A 7,491-nucleotide genomic window follows, 5' to 3' on the forward strand; every position below is an offset into this window, starting at 1 on the left:
AATGTCTGCTGGGGAAGAATGCTTTACTGGTGCAGTGGACAAGGATAGCTGCAAGAATGAGTGGGGGTTGGGGTCGGGGGTGGGTAAGGGGGTGCGCGCCCTTTATGACAGGTGGCTGCGCAGTGCGCGCTCCCGGGAATCTGAGGGAAGGGAGAGACAGACGGACAGAGTGGGAAGGGACACATAGGAAAAGGACCTCAGAAAGGGTAGAGAAAACAGGAGATAAAGGGAGGGCAATGGTGGTGAAGGGAGGCAAAGGGGAACGCGTCCAGCAAGAACAGCCGTATTGGAGGAAACAATGGCAGAGGCAATAGCGATGGTGGCAGCTGAGGCAGTCCCAATCTGGGCACCTTCCTGAATGGGCAGTGGCAGCTCAGGGGGAAGAGGAGACCAGGCAGCGCCAGCAGAGGCTCTGAGAAAAGCAGCGGAAGGAGGAGGAGGGGGAGGAGGAAGAAGAGGAGGAGGAAAAAGAGAGGGAGGAGGGAGACGAGGCAGAGGGAGAATCGGGGAAGGAAAGCCAGCAGCAGCAGCAGCAGCAGCAGCAGCAGCAGCAACAGCAGCAGCAGCAGCAGTCACCTCTGCTGCCGCCGCCGCCGCCGCCGCCACAGCAGTAGCAGTAGCAGCATTTAGCAGTAGCTTTTACAGGGTAGTGACATTAGCAGCTTTCCTCCTCCTCTCTCCCTCCCGCCAACAGCCACTGCTACCGCACTGAGCGGGCTCCAGCGCCATGCGCACAGCCGTCTCCTGAGGTAGCCACTGCAAGAGCTAGCGCTTGTGCGGGCCAAGTGCGGATCCCTGGAGCAGCTGGCAGCCACAGAGGCACTGAATTCCAGGGCCAGAGCCCTACAGCTCTGACTCCATCTAGCAAGGCGGCATCCGCGCCTGAGGGAGAGAGGCGCGTCCACCTGCTGGGCCTGGCGCATGGAGCTGAGGCAGAGGTTGTGGTGACAGCAGCAGCAGCAGCAGCGGCAGCGGCAGCAGCAGCAGCAGCGGCAGCTAGAGCAACGGTGGTGGTGGCGGGAGCCCAGCTTTCACTGTGGTCGTGCTCGCTCCAGCACCTGCAGCCGCAACCCGCCAGCGACGTGCACCCCAGGAGTCAGCCTGTGAGGTGAGTTACAGACGCTGCCATCCAGCCCCCTGGTCTTCTCACCGGCTCCCCAGCTGGCTCCGGGTGGCGACGACATGGGGTGGAAGGAATTGGGGGAGGCCAAGAGAGAATAGAAGGAAGGGCAGACGGAAGGGAGGGCATCTGTGTGAGAATGGCGTGCCTGTGAGTATGTGTACTAGGTAGCAAGGCCGCGGGGGGCGCGTGGTTCCCAGCTCAGCTGGTCCTGACAAGCACTGCAATCTAGGAAAGGCCTCGGTGCTGGAGCGCAGGGGGTTGGGGAGTGGAGGGTGGAGGGTGGGGGGTGGGGAGGTAGGGGGGAGGGGAGGCAGGAGGCTGGAGCTGCCGCGCTCACACGCACTGGGCCAGGCAGTGGGGACCAGCCAACTGCCGCCTCCTTTCGGGCTGCTGCCCTGGAGACCCTGGCCAGGGAATAGGCACAGACACCGCAGGCTTAGGGGTGAGTGGGAAAACCCACTGTGGTTGGGATCCTGAGCCAGGGTCAAAACAGCAGAGGTGCGAAGGAAGCACCGTGGCCCACACCTCCTGAACCTCCCGCGCGCAGGGCGCTGCCCGAGGACCACAGAGTGCCTGTGAGCACGCGCCGATTGACTGGGGCTGCTGGAGGGTCTAAATTGGGGGCTCTGTCAAGCTTCACCCAGCTTGTCACCTTTGTGAAAATTACCCCGAGGCCCCTTCCTTCTCTGGATGGCAGTCAAATTGCCCATCTCCTGCATGGCTTCTGGTACTTCCCTTGGCCATGCCCAGCCACACCACACAGGTCCATCGGATCTGGCACACCCGGTGGGATGGGGAGGCCAAGAGCAGGCAAGGGGAGCGGGCCGGCTCTGGGAAAGTGTGGAAAACGCGCAGCTGAGTTGGCGCCAGTCTGCTGAGGAATCCAGTGGTTTCATCATGACTGCTTCTGTTGATCTGATTCCTGAGGGAATGAATCACCCTCGCAACGTTTTCTGTCTTTTATCGAAGTTAAAAAAAAAATGGCATCCCCATTTCAACACCAGCACACTTGATTTTTGTCTAGTTTCTCGTTATATTTTGAGTAAGTGGGTTTCATATTTTGCTTCTGCGCTTTGGCTCCCAGAATTGTTGAATCATGTGCAGTATACTTAGCTAATTTAGGCTTTCCCTAACATTCCATTTTCTAGACTGTTATCTGAAAATACATGATTTGTGTGTAGGGCTGCTGGGCTGTTTTTTTTAAAAGCATCTAAAGCACGTTAACCCTGGATTTAAATTTCTCCTCCGTTGTTTTTGGTGGAGGAGCAGAGTATGCTGATAGGTCCTGAAATATTTTGCTTGGTGAGAAAAGGTGTTCAATGGTCTTCCCTGAACTGTAGAGATCATTTGGGTCTCCAGGTATGAATCTCCCTTACATCTTGTACCTGTACGGCAACATATGTTCAAACATTTTATTTACAGCAATGACATTCTCATGGCTGAGAATTTACACTTACTTAAAATATTTTTAGAAGGGAACAAAAAAGCCCTAAGTAACTGTCATTTTACATATTAACTGTCAACTCAGCTAATCAAATAAAACTGACTGGGTGTCTGAAACTCCATCCCAGTGAAGTATGTGGCTGTGAATATAATTAACCATCTGTCTAGTGAGCAATTTAAATTTGGGCTGGTACATTTTTATTACAGTGTCTAATTTCTGGAAGACTTGTACATTTTACCCAGTAGTAACAACAAAAAACATGTTTACTTACTAGGTCAAAGATTTACTTGTGTGGTGGTGGGATTTCCCTTTCTCTACCCCCACCTCATCTTTCCTAGTCTCCACACTCCTTGACCTAGGAGGTCAAAATGAGTCTCTTGCTTTTGCAAATGGCATATTTACAATACAGGAACTCAAAGCAGCCATGGCAGCTAGTGATTAGACATTTTTGTTCCTTGGAAATTCCTTCCAATATTTTATCTCCCCCAGAACCTAGATAGACTGCATTAATTTGAGTTGGAAAAATATAATTTTTTTGGACATGTGTACAGATAGAGTAGGTTTATTCAACAAATTTAAGACTTGAAATTTGACTGCATTTACTTTCTGTTATGCTCTCCCCTAGCTGTCCAAACCGTTTTCACATCCCACAGACACACACTCATGCACACACAAAATCATATCCTTTTATCCTTATAACCAATTCTTAGGTTAACAGTATTCACATTTATTATTTTAACAGTATTTTGAGAAGTTTATTTTCTTTGTAAGTCAAAAGTGAAAAGACATTGTACATATTAAAAATTTTCCCCCTCTGATGTGATTTAACCAAAAATTTATTACTAGGAAAAAAAATAATAGATTTTGGGTGGAGGTTAAATGGCCCCAGGAAGATTAGATTTTAGAGACCTCTACTAAATAGCTGTTGTTAACATGACATGACATGACATGACATGGCATGACATAACATGACATAAGTAAAATGAACCACGGTTTGATTGTGCTGTGGGCTAGAGAAAGTTATTTAAAGAAAAATACTTTAAAAACAAATATTTGGCTAAATAATAGCTCTGACAAATGTGTAACAATTATTGTAAGCACCTGGAAAATTTGACATGCATCAAGTTTGTTAAATAAATCAACCTGTTCAATGAATAAATCTTCAATGCATCAATGCTTTTTCACACACACACACACACACACACACACACACACACACACACACACCACCCTGTTGCCAAAGTTAAACAAATGCAGAACACTGCCACTTTGACTCTGCTTTACTCAGACCTTCTCTCTTTTTCTTTTTTCTACAATCTTCTAATTACCTGTAAACTCCCTAGAACACAGAGAAGTACAGACGTGGTGGTGTTGCCTGTGTTTAGGAGGTGGGAGAATAGGGATAGGAAAAGTGATAAGTGCTGGATTTTAAACATTCAAAGATATACTTGTGGATTTCAATCACTGTGGAGATCCTAGTCTCATGGAAGTATTTGCTTTGGTGAGGGACTAGCTTTACCAAAGAAGCATTGATTGCAGTTGCTCTGTTCCTAATCTAGTTCTAGTGAATTATTTTTTCTCTCCAAATTCCTTAGTAAGGGAAAAAAAAAAAGAAGATTCTAATTGACTTTTGACCCCTTTACATTATCTTTATATATATTTATCTGCTGACACATACATGGTTTATGTGTTCTGCCTTGCTGTAAGCAAAAGGAGTAAAGGACCAAAGTAGATGATAGGGAAGAGAAATAATATACTAAGGAGTAGGTTATCTGGTTTCCCTGCTTTATCCCTCTTTGGTTTGATGGAGAAAGCAGATTTGGACATTTTAATTCTTTCTTTATTTTTCCCCCTTTACCTCCTTCGAAAAGTTGCCCTAATTGACTGTTTCTCCACCTTTTCAAAACCTAGATCACAGAGTTAGACACAAAGGACTTGTCGGGCTCTCCATGTCACTTCTCCAGGGCTCCTTGGAAACAAAACAAAGGGCATTGGGCAAGACTGCATCACATGAGACTACCTTTAATTCCAGAGTTTTCTCTCATGCATAAAATTTTGTTTTAGGCAGAGGTGAACATTCCTCTCTCTTCTCAAACAACACTGACCTTGTGCAACGTTAGGCATATCACAACCTTGGAGAAATCTGGTTTGGGGTGGGGTCAGCCAGGAAAGTGGAGGGTATAGGAAGGATGCCTTTTAGTGAAGGTAGGGTCTTAACTGGACCAGATAAGGGGGTGAGAACACTCTGTCTCTCTCCCCAAGGGTCCTTCATTGACCACAATGATTTGAAGGCCTCTGCTCGGAATGTGCTCTTATTGGTCTGTTTTTCTGTGGATAAACACTATGAACTGATGTCTTTCCCTCCCTTGTTCTCTAATGGAAAACAGGACTGAGGTCTTCAGGACTAAGTAATATGCACACAATTTTTATTTTTCTAAAAGTCACTTCAATAGATCATCTTCTACATCCCAGTAATATAATTTGATATAAACAATTATCTATTTTCTTATACACCTCCAAACTCAATTTAAAAAGTTACACCTCTCCCCACTCAGTAGCCCGTTAGTGTTATACAACTAACTTAATCAAGACACTGCTCCTAATGTTTAACTTGTCTATGGTCACCTAAATATAGCTACCTTAAAATCAAAGTGTGCTTCTTGATTTGGAAAGATGGTTATATTTATAAAACTTGGCAGGAAGTATAATGAGCTTTGAAGATGTCATAGTCTCTTAACTGGCTCAGCCTATCCTTTTCCTAGCTAAGAAGTATTTCTGGAGGATAAGAACCCCAGAAATTATTGGACACCCCTCCAAAGTGTGTGTGTGTGTGTGTGTGTGTGTGTGTGTGTACATGCACACATGTATGCACAAACTCACACACATACACAAAGAGGTACTATCTGCATTTTGGAGAGTGGCTGCTCTTACTTTCCTGTAAGACTAGTAATAGGTAATAAGCTTAAAGCATATCAGGAGCCATTTAAGTTTAGACAGATCATCCTGACAATGGTACTTGCAAAACGAGTATGTATCAATGGAAGTGTGAATTTCTTTTAGAATATGTTTTAAGAAGTCACAGATAACTGTCTCTCTGTCCAGAATAATGTGCATGTGGTATTGCTAGATATGTAAATATATATTTATATATGTATATTTCATGTACATATTTACATTTCCCTTTTATATAATGGACAAGATAACCTTTTAAACTGTCTTCTAGTCCTAAATACCCATGGCTGGCTTTCATTGATCTAGGGCAGGCATAAAAAACTATGGTCCACAGGCCAAATATGGCCTGCTATGGTAAAAGAAATCATGAAGACAAGAAAAAACTGTGGAGCCCATTTGGAGTTGTTTTTACCTATGTTTTGAAACTTCCCCTTTGTAATTGAGCTTTACTAAAGCCAATATCAAAATGAGTCCACATTTCCTGAGCACATACTTATCACCTTATATCTAGGGTTTGGGAGATTGTCCAGAACCTAGTAGAGTGGCAGAGGGATGACACAAAAAGTGAAATCCAGGTGTGAATTTGTTTGCTTGAATCAAAATGTCAATAGTGATATTTTCTTTCCTGACTATTATAGTAACCAAAATTTTGTGGTGCTTCTAAAATCCGTCTGCCCTCCTCTCCAGTATTTGCCATGCATTTTCTGGCATTCATGGTTTAGTAACCCAGAGACCAGATTTTGCAAATTGATTGAACAGAGACCTGTTGTCTCTGGTTACTAAATAGCTGCAACACATTCTGAAAATGTGCTTTACTGAGTAGGATAGTAGATGGGCCATCACCATCTAGTTTAGGGGTTCCTAACCGTTATTTTGGCATGAACCCCTGTGAACATTCAATGAATGCCAAGGATACTCTCTTCAGAAAAGTAAATATTTACATATATGACACTTGCATACATTTTCAGGAAATTCAACCATGTATTATGTGTTAAAAAACCTATGTAGTGGCCTTTGTCTAATTGTTACAAGAATTGTTGTTGCATAGCTGTCATGGTCACAGTAGCATGAAATGGAAGTCATGAAAATGACTCTCAAAAAGCCCATTATTAGGATACTTATGGGCTACATCTCTCAGCTACTGTGGCAAGCATTTTTCTGATTAGCCTTCACAGGCATTTTTTATTATGAAAAAGCATCATTTAGCATTCACTTTGACATTTCTATTCTCACCAAGAACAAGTCAAGGCTAATTTCCTCAAATCCTTGACTTGTCAACTTTCAGATGCTTACAAATGTCTGTTTAGCACTCACCCTCCACAAGTTCACTATTAATATATAAAATATATTTCATAAAATTTCACTTGTGTTTATCTGCTCCCATCTCTTCTTCTCTTTTGTCTGTTTCACCATCTCTATTTCCCTAAGCCAATGACCTTGAGAAAAATTGAGAACTCTTGCCAGCACTGATTGTTAGGTATGGTGATGGAGTCCAAATATCTTCATGAGGACCCTTGGGACTCATGGGACTTTTGGAGTATTAGCCATCCTGAAGATCTAGCATCATATATTAAAAGCAAATTTCCTTAAGTTCTGCAAACACTAATACTGTATATGCCATATCTATGCTTTGCAGGTTGGGAGGTGGGAATAGGTGATGTTCCTATCCATAAATAAATGTTTATTGCTTGTCTCTTTGCTTTTTGTCTTAGCAGTCTGGAGTATGGTACAGTGTAAATGCTTATAGAATCCTGAATCAGGAAGGGTCTATTACTGATAATTTCTAATTCCATTCAGCTAACATTTATTGAGCATCTATTATGTATATGGGATACTGGGGACAGAAAAAATAATAAAACACTTTCTCTTCTCTTATAGGAAATTAGTGTTGTTTCTGGCTAGGCCAGTTTACCACCTGTATTAATCTATCCCACCATTTTTTCTAATTCAATGCATTTTTTTCTATTATTTC

General features: G+C 43.7%; 1 protein-coding gene across 1 annotated transcript in view; it reads left to right on the forward strand.

Annotated features, from left to right (window-relative positions):
- Positions 1–289: 289 nt before the first annotated feature.
- NEXMIF (neurite extension and migration factor) overlaps positions 290–7,491 on the forward strand; it is a 523,004-nt gene continuing 515,802 nt past the window's right edge. The window contains exon 1 of the mRNA XM_080652629.1: positions 290–1,108. The gene's annotated coding sequence lies outside the window, so the exon portion shown is untranslated. The remainder of the gene's footprint in view (positions 1,109–7,491) is intronic.

Source organism: Plecotus auritus (assembly GCF_963455305.1).
Source record: "Plecotus auritus genome assembly, chromosome: X".
NCBI classification, from domain to species: domain Eukaryota; kingdom Metazoa; phylum Chordata; class Mammalia; order Chiroptera; family Vespertilionidae; genus Plecotus; species Plecotus auritus.